Source organism: Myotis davidii, unplaced genomic scaffold, assembly GCF_000327345.1.
Source record: "Myotis davidii unplaced genomic scaffold, ASM32734v1 scaffold319, whole genome shotgun sequence".
Taxonomy (NCBI): domain Eukaryota; kingdom Metazoa; phylum Chordata; class Mammalia; order Chiroptera; family Vespertilionidae; genus Myotis; species Myotis davidii.
The window spans coordinates 1,697,880-1,714,375 of NW_006290675.1; the positions used below are offsets into that span (position 1 = coordinate 1,697,880).

The 16,496-nt window shown below is 37.4% G+C and overlaps 1 protein-coding gene across 1 annotated transcript in view; it reads left to right on the top strand.

Annotated features, from left to right (window-relative positions):
* The window catches only part of CHSY3 (chondroitin sulfate synthase 3), a gene marked incomplete at its 5' end in the record, with an annotated part of 230,959 nt that overhangs the window by 210,662 nt on the left and 3,801 nt on the right, over positions 1 to 16,496 (top strand). The window lies entirely within an intron of this gene.

Here is a 16,496-nt window from a genome sequence, read left to right on the forward strand (position 1 = left end):
GGTGAGAAGATTGACACAGAAAATGTGGTTTGCTCACTGTCACATTGCTAATGTATAGACTCCCAGCCCAATGGTCTTCCTTGTACAATCAACTCCTTCTTAACATTCCATTTAAAAAAAAAAAACATAGCCCTAACCGGTTTGGCTCAGTGGATAGAGCATCGGCCTGTGGACTGAAAGGTCCCAGGTTCAATTCCGGTCAAGAGCATGTACCGTGGTTGCGGGCACATCCCCAGTTGGAGGTGTGCATGCAGGAGGCAGCTGATCGATGTTTCTCTCTCATCAATGTTTCTAACTCTCTATCCCTCTCCCTTCCTCTCTGTGAAAAATCAATAAAATATATATTTTTTAAAATAAAATAAAATAATAAAAAATTAAAAAAACCATAAAACCAACTCTTCAGATTTCTATCCTAGTTTTTTGTTTGTTTGTTTGTTTGTTTGTTTTTGTTTGTTTTTTAGTGTGCATGTTCTTTCTCATTGCACTCTCTACAAGTGACAGTTTTGGGGCAGAGCTATGAGGACACCCTAAGAAGGGATTCTTGAGGGGAGATAGAAAAGCTACCCACCAGTTGCAGCATGGATCTTATAGGAATACAGAGGGAATAAATTACACAGCCACAGCCAACTCAGATCTAAACTCAGATAATGTGAATGTAGCAATATTGTGCCTTCTGTATGTAATTGCAGTTACTTTCAAGTTTATTTTGTCATCAACAAGCAATTTTTCAATCAGTGCCGTTGGTACAAAACATCACTCTGTCATGTGAATTATTTAATTCATTTGTTATGCACTTCTTAGTGCCCAGCCCCACCCTCCTAGAAAAAACACACCAGGAAGTTTAAAGAAAGATTATATGGAAAGCAAACATGTGGAAGACAAAGGTAATAACTGAATTGGTTCTTATTATAAAAAAAATTATATGTGAGAAGAATAGAATAAAGCTATTAGAGTGATAAATGATTTTATTTAATAGAAAAACAAAGTATTTGTCATAAAGTATATTTTATGCTTGGTTAATTTCTCCTCCTTTTTATATAACTTACATAAACATACATGGGAACTGTTTGTTTGGACAAAGAAGATATGTAAGCAGAAAGAGGGTGCCCTGACATCTCCTTTCCTTGCTCAAATGACAAATGCCAGGCCCATGGGACTTATTCTTTCCCTTCAGCTTCTGATCTTTCTCGACTTTGGGTCCCAAAAGAGCTGCCCCCATTTGTTCTAAATTCAGCTCTAAGAAAAATCTATTTGCTTTTCCTAGGACAGTATATTTCTTCCTCATTAAAATCATGAACATTTAGTCAGATTTTGCCACCCTCAATTATCCCAACACTAGCGATTGTGAGCTAAATGAAGAATCTGTTTGGTCATACCTTTGCCAAAATAAACTTAAAAATCCAACTGTGGATAGAGGAGGGGTGAAAACAATTAAATAACTAAACAAACAACCCCATCATTGGTAAAATAATAAACTAGAAAGCCAAGTATTACAGTAATCATCAAACTATGTGATATAGTGAGCTCTGTAATATCTTGCAAAGAAGAGTCAGGTTGTCCTGGAAATGGTAGAAGGTGCCTCTCCGTGGTAGGAATTTAGTTGGATTTAGAAGGGTCAGGAGCATTTGAATTGTCATGATAGTGCAGAAAGGGCAACCTCTGTTAATTGAAAACAGTTATTTTCAAGCATTTTTTTCCTTTTGCAGAAATTTTTCTTGAACTACTACTTTGAAACCTACTACATAATAGCTTAAAGTAGAGCTGCTCTGATAGAAGGGAAATGGACTTCTATTAATACGCCTTCCTGTTTTCCTCCTGCACATTCCCCCCAATTCAGGTCCCCAATCATCCATTTGTATTGCATTTGTATCTACAAATGATGGCTTCTTTGAGCACTAATATTTGAATCCTGTGATGGAGGCTTTTGCAGTAATTCAGACTTGAGTCAGGGTGCAAAAGTGCAGTAAGAGGGGAAAAAAACAAAAAGATAATGAGGGAACATTTTAAAAAACACACAATTTGTTGACAGGAACACTGGGAAAAGGAAGTAAGGAGTCTGAGTCATGCTTCTATATCAGGAATAAAAACAGTTGTACTAGTTAGAGAAGTAGGATGAAGAAAGTATACTTGTTTCTTTGTTTTAGTATGTATATGGGTTAGTCAATCCCCTCCCCTTTCAATATAGCACTGTTCTGATAGAAACTTAAAAGCAGGAACTTAAGGACCAGATTTATTCAAGTGCATCTGTAATTCTCTATCTTTTATGAAAATCTGGAGTCTGCTCATAGATGTGTGATGTGCATCAAGGCTCCCATCACCAGACCGCCCTGGCCCTGCCTCACTTTCAGCATGTCTGGCCCTGGAGATAGCGTGAAAAGAGGACACGCCTTCAGAAAACTCCCAGATTTGATGGGAAGACAGATATATTTAGATGAACAAATAAATGTAAAGTTAAAACCGGATTAAATAGTGGAGAAGAATATTTAGTGGCAGGAGAACACATACCATTCCTTATCTAGTCAGAGAAAGTATCCATGAGACAGTGGCATGGAAGCTGAGTAATAGATAAACAGCAGAAGAAATGGGATTGAAAGATGGGAGAAATTTCTAAGTAAAGGAGAAGGCATATGCAAAGGCACTAAGGAGAGTGGATACCTTAGGGCTGGAAGATAGAGCGAGAAAGGTCAGAGAGGAAGCTGGAGAGGAAGGCATTATTCTAAGAGCATTATTATTCTGACAGCATTGGATGTCACATGACCTATTTGGGTTTTGGAAAGATGACTCTTGTTGTATCGTGAAAACTGCAGAGTGGCTAATTGAGACATGGTCAGACAGCTGACTATAGCAGAAATGCAGAGAAGGTTCTTGGTAGCTTGGACCAGACCAGAATGGCTGCCCTAAAGATATAAAGAAGAGAGTCCAGATTCAAGAGATAGGAGGTAAAATAGATTGGAATTGATGATGAGGGTTAAAGGAGAGCAATAATAGATTAATGATATATTAAGGAGAACAACTCTTGACATGGCATCATTCATTATTGCAAAAATCACTTTCCCAATTTAATGTTTGCTTTTTAATTTTATTTATGGTTATTTTGATGTGGAAATTTTGTAATGTTAGTGTACTATAAAATCTATTATTTTTTTATTTGTAATTTTTGTTAATGTTTTTGTTTTTGCGTAAAATGGACATCTCCGCATGTTTAGAAGATGGAAATGTTTACCTATAGTTTCTTCCCATTCTCTTACAGCATTGTTTTCTTTGTGAGGGGGTGGTTACAGTAAGATTTACATCTTTAATACAGCTGAGATACAGTATATATATGTACTGTAATGTATTTAGTACAAGATTTGAGATAGGTATAGATCTAAATTTTTTATGAATAGCTAATTGTCCTATAACTCATATATTAAATTTTAATTCCAAGTCATTTGTCTTTTTGTGAAATATTTCACAATGAATATGCCACTGACATTAGCCCTATGAAATATAATGAGACATAATATTCATGCGAAGATTTTAAGTGATGTGTCTAAAAAAGTAACCCTGTAAACATTATGTAAAATAAATTTAAAATGCCCTTTAATATAGGGAGCAGTAGTGTTGAAAATAAAGCCATGAAAACATAACCAAAAGCTAGTGGGATTTGGAATGTATAGTTTTGTTTATAAAATAGTTTTTTTAATGCATTGATTATACTAATCATAATTGTAGCCCTCAGGTGTCATCCATTTTCTCCTTTGAATTCTATCTTTGCTTTTAGGATTAAACAATAAGTCATTTATTTTATTTTTTCCTGCTTGGACAGAATTTAAAAACACACACACTTCTTTTAGCCCATTTTGAAAGATAACCAGGCACACTTGAAATCCATTATCCTTCACTCTTTCACAAAGCTAATGAGTGCACTGGGAAACTTACTGAGTCTCATGAAATGATTGGGGTGGGCAAAGGTAGGTCTACATTTGTTCAGTATGGGAGGAGGCACTCAGGTTATGACTATAAAAATAGCTTTATTAACTGTTTCGTGTACTCACAACTGTAGGCCTACTTTTGCCCACTGCTGTATAAATTATCTTTTAAATCGATTGTGCAGAGTTATATGTGAGAAACAAAGTCTCCAATAAGGAAATATAAGTATAATTATAAAGTTAAAATGACTTAAGTAGTTGTGTTTGCATTCCCAGAAAACTTGACTTTTAAAGAGTAGGCTTCACTTATTTTTAGTTTAGCACCATCTTGGAAACACCTACCTCTTAATTAGAGCTGTGATTCCCCATCCATCCCCACAGCGGTGCAGTGCCATGCAGAAGTCTGCAGCACTATAATTAGGATTTTTCTTCCAAGAAAAACATTATAATAGACATCTTGCCATGCGTATGTTATTTTAATTGGGTGTTTAGCTCTAGGGATCTTCATAATTTATCATAAAACTTTAATGTTAATAAAATCAGCTGGAAGGAAGCACTACTTATTTCCTTGATTACACCATAAGGAGTAGGATCTTAATTTGGGCCTTTCCTTTTCTTTTTCTTTCTTTCCTTTATTAAGTTAATGAGAGCCAAGAGTGGATTGAGGGATCTGAACACTGTAGCTCATGTAACCCACGTGAAAGAAAATGACACAGGGCAGAGAGAAACAGGGAAGGAAGACCTTATTCAAGACTATTGCAATAGGGGAGAGAGATTAAACTCAGCTACTGCTGAAACCAAAGGCGAAGTGTTTGTAAGTAGTCTTAGGGGTGAGCTGGTGAAAAAGAACTTGAGGACTTCTGCAGGAACTTTCGTCAATGTGATTAGATCCTCTGTGTTTGCTAATCTGTGTCTGTGGAAGTTAGACTCCTACCCTCTCAGAGAGGCTGGGAAACAAGGCCTCTATCTTTCTTGATGATTACATTTCAAGAAGATGGCCCCAGGGTCTTTGAGAAAGACATTTCTATGTTGTAATACTGAAAAGAGGCTGGAAGAAGATTTATATCTCAAAGAGGCAGAGGGTGAATTTATAATTACAAGCTTTCTAAAGTAAATGCTATTTAAAAAGGGAGGTCAGGGCCTATAGTCAGGAAGAATTCTGTTTGAAGTTTAGTCAAGTTGAAGGCAATCTTAAGGACATCTTGGCCACCCATTGGTAGACCACTAGGTTTTACCTGATGTGATCTAAAAGTACAAGTTCTTCCTCACAGGCAAATGATTTACAATCTTAAAATCTTCAAACTTTATTATAAATGTTACTACTAGTAGCCTGCTATATTAGCTAATAGCATATAACAGGGAGGTCTCTGCAAGACATTTTGCCATCTAAAGCTTACTAGATAATGATGACAGAGGTACCTATTGAGTACTTAATCTACGCCAGACATTATTTTAAGCATGTTTCATAGAGCGCAGAGAGCAGTCCATGAGTTATTTTCCCAGAAGTCGTAACTTGCCCGAGGTCAGACCAGGAATGAAAGAACAGATCCCAAAACCAGGCCTGTGACTCCAGAGCCAAAATTTGACCCAAAATAGACATGCATGCGCACAAGCTGGAAGAACGACAGAGGGGCATGCAGGAGAGGTTCGTTTCTCTTTCTCTTCTTAAGTCATTGAAACGCCCCCAGAAGCCAGGCCCACCTCCACACCACTTTAACAGTTCCTACGTAAGCCTTCGTTATGTCCTGTTCCTTGAATGGGAGAAGCAGGTGGCAAAGGCCTTCTTTCATTCTCATTTACTGTGATCTCTCAGCAACACTCCGTTTATTTGTGCGGAGATAATAAGGTGACACAGTCTAGCCTTCTTGAGAATCCTCTTAGACTCCTACAGTCATTTCACATTCCAGTGGCACAAAGCGGGAGTGGTGGTGGGTGTTCTCCACCTGTCTCCCTGCTTGGATGATGACATCCATTACAGCTGGTAATTGTACGGCCACCTTCAGTCATGGCACCACAGTACTAGACTGTGAGGCGCTACAGGCACTGCTTCAGGAAGGTGTGCAAGCGTCACGGTATGTGCCAAATCGTGTCTAATGCAGATGTATGAAGTCTTTGATTACATTTTACTTTTTGATCTAAAGAAACATTTAGAAACCTGGGAAATAATATGGAATGCTGAGAATTTTTCATTGGGGAATTAAAATTCTTTCAGAACATGTTTTGACCTCTCTTTGATTAACAACTAGTTTGGGGGGGCACGTGTTCATTAAAAATTAAGCGTAAATATTTTATTAGGTATCAGGCCCAGGCTACCCTCAGGAATCAGGCCTTTCCAACAGCAACTAAGGAAATCTTTTACTTTAGCCTGATTCCTGAGGCTATCTAGAAAAGCATGTGGTCAAATAAAGCAGCAAGTACAATCTGGTACAATTATTGCAATGAGCACTTGTCCAAGTTACACAGCTGTTTATGAGTTTGTGTAATTAGCGCTTGTCTCCCACACCAGACAGTTAGCTCCAGGAGGGCAGGGACTATGTTTCTTTTAAAAATTGCTGTAGCAACTGACACATTTTAGAAACTCAGTGAGTATTTTTAAATGAGTGAATCAGGTAGCCCAAATGTTTGGGAGGATTAGAGCAGTGATGGTTTGGTCAGAATATATTTGAACATAGATCTACTGACCTAAGAAACTGAACATAAGCCAATTAACATTGAACACTGTGTAATGGCCCTTTTTCTTTTTGTTGGAAGGTCATCAAACATTAGCTTCTTACAAACAGCATTCCAAATTGCCCTGAAGGTTACAATAGGGACATTCATGAGGATCACTAAAAATTGTTATGTAGTCAAAGTCCATAATCACAGGAGTGTATGTCATTCTTTATAGAAAATACCATGTTTATCCTCGTCCTTATCTACCCCATCCTTAGACTTGCTAGTGAATGACATGATGTTTATGCAGAATTAGATAAGCTCATGAGTTTTCATGAGGTAAAATGGCTGGTTGCTGGAATTGTGGGAGAACAGAAATAAAGTATCAGCTGCAACAGCAACTAAGGAAATCTTTTACTTTAGCGTTAGCACCTTTAGTTACGTAGGAATCTACTTGGCATTTGAAATGTTTCATAACTGGAATACAACCCATGAATTAAAAAGCAAATTATTTTCTCTTTTTTTCATTTAGAAAGTGAGGTATAATTTTATGCATGATCAGTGCCATCATACAGTCCATACATTCCCTCCAATTGATACAATGTGTTCATTAAGTCTTACAAACTTGTATGGCAACCTTTACATTTTGTTTTGCAAACATCTTGAAAGCCTAGTTTGGAAGTGATACCTCTCTCCTTCCCACTGTTTGTTATTAGTTATGGTGTGATAGATTACACCTCCAGTGAGGGGTAAATTGTCTCGGTATTACATGGAAAAAGATGTGTGCTGCTTGCAAAGTGGCAACTTGACAAGCTCTTTAAATTCTTCTTTGCCTCTTCCCTACAATAAATTATGAGTAGAAAAAAGTTTAAGGAAATAGTGAATGCAAACATTTACTGAACAGTTTACCAAAAACTTTTAAATATCTACAAGGGAAGTGTCCCCACGCAACTAAAATTCATAAAACAAACATGAAGTTTTTGGGACTGAAACTAACTAGACAATACAATCCTCACTTTTCATTTTTTTAAACTCAAATTATTCAAAGCCCTGTGGTTACAAAAAAAAGAAATTAAAATCACACCTACAGTCTTTGGACTACAAGTTTTCAATACCTGATGCTTTGAAGTATACTTTGAGGTGATTTCTTTAAAAAAAAGACGAAGTATTTTATTTTTAAATTTTCTGCATATCATTTTAATTCAACTTTTATTTTTAGATAATTGTTGATTCACATGCAGTTGTAAAAAAGTAATGCAAAAACATCCCATGTACCCTTTAGCTAGTTTCCCCCAATGGCAAAATCTTGTAAAAACAGTACTTAAAGACCTGACTGGTTTGGCTCAGTGGGTAGAGCGTTGGCCTGTGGACTGAAAGGTCCCAGGTTTGATTCCAGATAAGGGCATGTGCCTTGGTTGCAGGCACATTCCCAGTAGGAGGTGTGCAGGAGGCAGCTGATTGATGTTTCTCTCTCATCGGTGTTTCTAACTCTCTATTTCTCTCCCTTCTTCTCTGTAAAAATTCAATAAAATACATTTTTTTTAAAAAGAGTACTTAAATATCACAGTCAGGATATTGACATTGATATATTCACTTGGTCTCATTCAGATTTCCTCAGTTTTACTTGTACGTATATGTGTGTATATGCACACATACATGTATTTAGCTGCACAGTTTTATTACATGCTGTACACTAAATTTTTAAAGTATAATTTCTGTATTAGATCTGGCTATTTCCAAGGTGCTATTATATTTCTAAATCTCAGTAGCAAAATAATGCTTTCAATTTTATATGACAAATTATCCAAGCTATACCCTTTGACATTTTTATTCTCTCTATAATTGTGGAATGATATAAGTGTATTTCTCTTTAATATTTATAGTAGATACTGTTTTAATTGTGTCATTATCACCAGACACACCTTACAAACTTCACTGTTAATATTTGAAGACAAGAATTGAGGAAGACTAATAGTTTTAATTTTAAAATTCACTATTTTGCTTAGAACCATTATATAAATACTGATTTTAAAGAAAAAAGATCATTAGGCATTTGCATTAAGGGCAATAAAACTCTTCATGTAATAATGCATAATTAAATCATAGAGAATGAAATAAGATTAAATATTTGTAAGACAAATTAACTAACCCTGAGGTACAAATGCACCATTATATTTTATACCTCTCTAATGATTTACTTCCTTGTTTACCTTCATTAATTATTCACATTTACAGTCTGTACTTCCTAGAACAAGAATCCCTCCTTTTCTCAAATCTTCCTGAATTTCATACACAGGAGGAGATTCAAAGAGAATTTTTTAAGTTAGGGGGTTCTTTCTTCTGAGGAAAAATGAGTAACATAATGGGAACAGAATAACTTGCACTAAATTGAAACAGCTCCTTTACACAAATAAATGAATGGAATATTCTCCTTAACAGAAAAAAAATTAAGCAATTGTGAAAGATATTTGCAAATAGCTTTCCAATCATGGGTTGGCCTCTTATTTTCTCTTCATTTGAGCAGATGTCAATTCAGTTTTTTAGTCTTTAATTGATGACCTGACGTCAAATGATGGCTATACTGAGCATATTCCAATTATTTTCTGAGGAAAACTTCATCGTGATCATTTTTATTTACACATTCAGGCAGTACCTACACTAATAATAACAGTAAAAACAAATAACAACTACAATAATAATAATAATAATAATAATAGCTAACTCTATACCTACACTAATAATAACAGTAAAAACAAATACAAACTACAATAATAATAATAATAATAATAATAATAGCTAACTCTTACAACTCAAATAGCAGTTACTACATACCAAATGCTCTTTGAAGTCCTGAATTGTTTCTCTAATCCATTGTACTATTTTCTTTAAATCTACACTTTTGCATGTTTTTCCTTTAATATATGCTTGTTTCAGTATACCATATAACATTTCCCAAAGTTATCTATGTTGCATGCATGAAGCTCTATAGTCCATATTTTAGGATTACTTTCATCCTGTACTTTTTATTTCTATTCCAATTTTTAGCTTTCCTAATTTTCATTTTTTTCTATCTGAGCTTTCCACAGTGTCTATTTTTTCTTCTGTTTTTTTTTTTTTTCCATATCTGTGGTAGTTTATTTTTTATTCTTTCTTTACTTCTTAGTTCTCTGAGTTAGCATTACATCTTACCATCACATCCTTGAGGTCTTATATTTCTTTTCTGTTGTTTTCAAAGGTAGAGGAAAATGCTTCTTATCTATATACTAGAGGCCTGGTGCATGAAAATTCATGCACTCGGGGGATGAGGGTCTCTCAGCCCAGCCTGCACGCTCTCCCAATCCGGGACCCCTCGAGTAGGGTCCAGTCCCATCGCAGCATGGCTCCAGTTCCCTGGAACCTGCAGGCCGGGGGTAGAAACCAAGATTCCCAGATCGCAGTATGGCTCTGGTTCCCCAGAGCTTGCAGGCAGGGGCCAGGGGGCAGGACCCAGAGGCCAGTCTGATCGCAGCATGGCTCCAGTTCCCCAGGGCCCAGAGCTCCCTGTCACCGCTACTCCCCAGCCAGGGCTCAGAGCTCCCTCCCGCCTGGGAGTGCTGGGGAAGGGAGCTCTGGGCCCCCGCCCGGATGCAGTGGAACTCTGGGTCTCCTGCGATCAGGGGCGTGGCCAGCCTTCAAACCTGGGGCCCAGAGCTCCCTGTCACCACCGCGCCAACCAGGACCCAGGACTGACTCCCTCTGCACCAGCTGGGACCCAGGACTGACTCCCACCGATGGTGGGACCCAGCACTGTCTCCTGCCGTGCCGGCCAGGACCCTAGCTGGTGTTCGGTCATCCATCCGGTCGTTTAGGTCATGACGGCCCCTGGCTTTTTATATATTAGGATATGAAAGCCTACATGACCAAACGACTGGTCGACTGGTTGGTATGACACCCACTGACCACCAGGGGGCAGATACTGAATGCAGGAGCTGACCCTGGTGGTCAGTGCGCTCCCACAGCTAATCTCCTGCAACCGGCCAACCTCCTGCGGTCCCTCCCCACAGCCAGCCAACTTCCCGCAGTCCCTACCCACTGCCGGCCAGCCAACCTCCGGCTGTCCCTCCCCACCTGGCCAACTTCCTGCGGTCCCTCCCCCTGGCCAGCCAACCTCCCACAGTCCCTACTCAAGGCCGGCCCCCTCAATGGGCCCTGATGGGGGTGGGGGCCTGGCTGGCCAACCTCCTATGGCCCCTGTCCCCAACCATCTGCCCCTTTCCCCCCCACCCACTCCCACCAAATTGGCCCCGACCACTGGCCAGGCCGAGGGACCCCACCCATGCACAAATTCGTGAACTAGGTCTCTAGTGTATTATAAAATAGTTGCGTAATGTTTTCCTCAGTTCCACAGCTATGGGTTTTTGTTTTTTTGTGGGGGTTTTTTTGGGGGGGAGGGATGGGAGATGAAGGCTAGTTTTTCATCTAGTTTTTATCTTTTTTAAATAGAAATTGTGTGTTAGTGCTGTATTCTTTCCCTCTTTTAAGGAAATGTACTTCTCTCTGGAAACATTACTTTCCCCTGGAAAGAAAGCCCTTCACCATAGGTTTGTTTTTTAATTACATCTATTGGGGTGACATTGGTTAATAAGATTATACAGGTTTTAAGTATACATTTCTATGATACATCACCTGTATATTGCATTGTATGCCTACCACCCAAGTCACATCTCTTTCTGTCACCATGGATTTATTTGGGCAGAAATGTTACAGTTCTGGGCTTACTCATCTGCACAAAGAAAAGGCTTTGGTCCTCTCTGCTGTCTCAGATTAACCCTGCCTCATGAAAACATGGCTTAGCTGCTTAATTCTTTGCTTTCAGTGGCTCTTTCTCTTCTACTTCCCTTCTACTTCCCTGAAGCAAAACATTTCCACCAGGGGCTCATCTACCAGCCCAGGTCAGCTTAGTCCCTGCTCCCACAGTTACATACATAGAACCAGTTCTATGCCCTCCATTGCCAGGCAGTGTATTTTCCCTGCTTACTCTGAGATCTGCTGTTCCTGAACCCTTCTGCCACTGACATTGCTCTACTTGGCCTTTTGTCTCCACTTGCGCCCAGATGATCCTGCTCAACCTCATCGACTTCTGGAAATTCTACACATGTTTTAGTGATGACGTATTGTTCCATTCTCTCCCATTTTAAAGCTGGAGTTGGCTGTATTTTATTTTTAACATTCCCCATGTCTTTTTTAAACTAGGCTTTTTTGAGGTATAATTTACACTCTACAAATTCTAAGTATTTAATAATCCTAAGTAAAATTATACAGTGTGCAACCAGTACCGCAGTCTAGATTTTTGAACTTTGCTCCAAAAGTCGCCTTGTGCCTTGTTACAGTCAACCCCCACTTAGTGTTTCTTTTAAGATTTTAATTGCTGGAGTTCAAGATCCTTAATTTGCATGGCTGTGATCATTCCAGAAATTATTTCTGCTATGTTTTCATTAGTAATAAATCTAAGGGGGAAATGGAAGTTTAATCTAGTAGAAGATAAATAACATACAACTATATTTTGGCATTTATTCTTCCACTTCGGATTTTTCTAATAAGTTGTTTATAGCTTCTCAGATCATTTCCTTCCCAGAGGGTGAGATTTTGAGTGATGGATGCACTTACAGCTCTGGGCTCAGTCAGGACACACTGATGTTAATTGCTGTTGTGATTTTTGTTACTGTGACAGGATTTCCCCTTTCAGGCTAAGGCTCTGAGGGTACCATGACATCACTTGAAAAATTCTATAAAGGAGAGGAAACCAACTTAAATTAGCGGTCCTGAATTATTTCACATAAGTAATGTACTTTTAAAAGTAAATTTTACACTTTAAAACAATATGCTACATGCAAAATTTAGCAGCAAAACTGGCTGCTTATCCTAGCTTTAGTCGTAATGTCATTCTCATTAGACCTTTGGTTAAATCTCTTAGCCCTCTTGAACCTTGGTTTTCTGAAATCTCTACAGTAAGTTATCTTTCTTTTAGCAAAATGTTGAGGACTTTTGTTAGCAGAAGGTGCCTTGATGGCATGTTAGGTACATCGAATCACTGGGTGTATGTACTCAAATGATAACTTCCCAGGCATTTCCAGAAGTGAACAACGATGAGGCGAAGGGTGCCACTCTCGTTCTCTGAAAATTCACAGCTAAAAAGAGCAACCTCAGGAGCAGGTTGGCAAATCCCTGAACTATTGTTCACACAGCTATCATTTAGGAAGTGTTTTCTGGGAGCCACACACAATGCTAAGCATTGTATATATTATTTTCGTTTTGAGAAACATTCTACTATACATTGAGGTAGTTGGCATTTTCCCTTTTGTAAATAAGGAGACAGATTTAGACAGACTGGCTAAGAAGTGGATTAGGAACTGTGGAGCCAGTACTCAAATCCAAATCTGGCTGACTCCATAGCCAGACCCTTAAACATTCTCATCTGTAACATTTTCATGTCTATCCTGTATAGCTTGGAGCCCCATATATATAAAAGTAGAAGATTTGTATATTCTGTATGCTTCCCAATGGAAAATGTAACATAAATTCAAGATGTTCTCATTATTACTGTACCTCCTGAAGTATGTAGTAATATGTTATTTTTTAAAAATATATATTTTATTGATCTCAGAGAGGAAGGGAGAGGGAGAGAGAGAGAGAAACATCAATGATGAGAGAGAATTATTAATTGGCAGCTTTCTGCACGCCCACTATTGGGGATGGAGCCCTTGACTGGAATCAAACCCGGGACCCTTCAGTCCGCAGGCTGACCCTCTATCCACTGAGCCAAACCAGCTAGGGCTGCAGTCTGTTATTTTTAAGGATTGCCCCATCTCTGTCTTGGTCTGTTTGTAATATTTCTAGAAAGGAATACATTAGAAAGATAAGCACTATAGAGACAGCTTGGGTTATAAATGATGAGTAATGCAAGTTAGTTAAATATTTCAATACTAAGACATTATTTGTTCTATTACAAAATGTCATCTTTATCAAATTGTGCAACGTTAGTCATATTAGTATCACTAAAAGAGCTGGATAAGTCTGCAGTTTAACAGTTTACCTGTGAGCAATGTTTCCTTTTTCTTAGTAATGTAAAGCATGCCTTAAGAAAGAATAGTTCCAGATAGTCAATACTTTTTAGAGGTGGTATAAATAGTAGACTATACGTGATCAGAAGGGGTTTTTTAACTTTCTTGTATAGAAAGAAAAAGTGTATCTGGAAAATTACATAAAGTAAAATATTTTTTTAAATTCAGGTAAAAATAATACTACAAAAATGAAGATATAACAGCCCACTGCAAGTTATGGATTTAATTTGATTTAACATAGATCATAGTTTTAAATAACAATTGGCATGCGTTTTCAGAAAGAAAAAAAAAAGATGAAACTGAATCAAATCAAAGTCTTGAATCAAATCCAAAATCCTTCTCGAAATATCTACAGTTCTAGTCTTCAAAGGCAAAGGATGTTGATTTGAAAAATCTGAGTATGGAAAAGCAACCAGATGAAATACTGAAGATAAAGAATCTGCTATGGGTTTGGCCTTATTTCTTTTAGGTCACCTTTTTTAGGAAAACTTTTTTTGTTCTCTCTCTCCACCCACATATTCACACACATTTATGTGCATACATATCAGAAAATCTACCTAATTCCACATGCATGTATATGTATACTTTTACAATAAAGTATTTTATTAAGTGGAGTATAACAGACAAACATCTTAAGTAACAGTTCAATGAATGTTCACAAATTGAATGCATACCTTTGATGACGATGACCTAGATCAACAGTAACAGCACTCTATAGCTCCCAGCTCCCTCTCTTGATCTTTGATCACTGTTCTAATAGCTAATTGCATAGGTTAGCTTGACCTGTTTCTGACTATCATATAAATAGAATCAAGCAAATGTATTTCTTTGTATATGGCTTCTTTCACTTGTTTGTGAGATTTGCCCACATTGTTGTGAATCATAGTGTTTCACTTTTTAAAATGGATGTATTGTTTTCTATTAAATGAATATATTACATTTATCTATTCTACTCTTGACGTACAATTGGGTTGCTTTCAGCTTGAGGGTATTTTGAATAGTGTTATATGAAAATTCTTATATATGTTTAGGTGTATGAATGTATGCACTTTTATCAGACATATATCTAAGAGTAGAATAACTGAGTTTCAGGATGTATATGGTCATTTTAGTTGATTCAGTTTTCCACAGTGGTTGAACCAAGTTCCATTCTCACCAACCACATATGAAAGTTCCAAATCTTGATAGTGCATTATCAGTATGTTCCATTGTAGGCATTCTTTTAAGTCCATAATGTTATCTCATTGTGACTTTAAATTGCATTACTCTAATGATGAATGAACTAGGGAATGTATTTGTATGTTTATTGGGTATTTGCATATTATCGTTTATGAAGTGCTCATTCAGATTTTTTTCTCATTTTTAATTGGGTTTCTCCTTCTTTCTTACTAATTTGTATGGGTTCATTACATATTCTGGGTTTTAGTCCTTTTTGGTAAGACATATTAAAAATGTTTTCCCCCTGTCTAGTTTTCCCTTTATGATCTCTCTCTTTTTTTTTAATAATTATTTCAGAGAGGAAGGGAGAGATAGAGACATCGATGATGAAAGTGAATCATCAATTGGCTGCCTCCTGTACACCCCCCAATGGCGATTGAGCCTACAACCTGGGCATGTACCCTCACCTGGAATCAAACCGTGACCTTCTGGTTCATAGGTCAATGCTCAACCACTGAGCCATGCCAGTTGGGCTCCTTTTATTATCTCTTAGTGGTGTTTTTGAGGAACGGCGCTCTTAATTTTAATGCAGCCTGATTTATCAATCTGTTTTTATGATTAGTACCTTGTGTCATATATAAGAAATCTTCACCTAACCAAAAGTCATACAGATATTTTCTCATGTTAACTTTTAGAAATTGAATTATTTTGCCTTTGATAGATTAACAATTCATCTGAGATGGATTTTTTAAAATTGTGGAATGTAGGGGCTCAGTTTTTATTAGCTTCCATATGAATATTCAAGTGACCTTGTACTGTTTACTGAAAAGACCACCCTTTCTTCATTCTTCAGTGACATATTTGTTATAAGTCAAATGATAAGTCCTAAGTCATGTGTACATTTGTTTATGGATTATTTTGGTCCTTTGTTCTATTTATCCTTGTACCAATATCATACTAACTTTTTATCTGTAGTATATATTTTTTTAAAGATTATTCTGAGTATCCTTAACTTTTCACTTCTATATAAATTTCAGAATCAACTTGTTAATATTCACAGCAACTTTTTATGATGAATTTTGTACCAGAACTGCACTGAATCTCTATACCAATTAGGGAGAGTTGATATCTCACAGTATATACTAAACAAACATTGTAAATATATTCCAGCCATATGTTAAGAGGATAATATATCGGGATCATGATGAGTTTAGTCAAGGAATAAAAGGTGGTTTCATACTCGAAATCAACCAGTGCAAATCACCAGTACAGGGGAAAAAAATCCCAAAATCTTCTCAATGGGTGGAGAAAAAAAATTTGCTCAATATTAAAATTCATTCATGATAAAAAAAAAAACTCTTGGCAAACTAGAACTGGAAAGGAACTTCTTTAATGTGTTAAAAAGAGATACTGACAACTTCTTCTCTGACTCTGGGATTGGAACGAGGATTCTGCTATAATACCTTTTACTGAAGGACCTCGCCAGCAACAGGGAAACTAGCTCAGACTTTTTACTTAGCAGCTGGCTTCTGCAGAGTGACAGCGCCAAAAGACAGAAGTCGCTAATCTGGAAACTGGCACAGTGTCACTTCTGTGGCCTGCTAGTTAAAGTAGTCACAGAGGCACCCAGATTTAAGAGGAAGGGACACAGACCGCACCTTTCTATGGGAGGAGT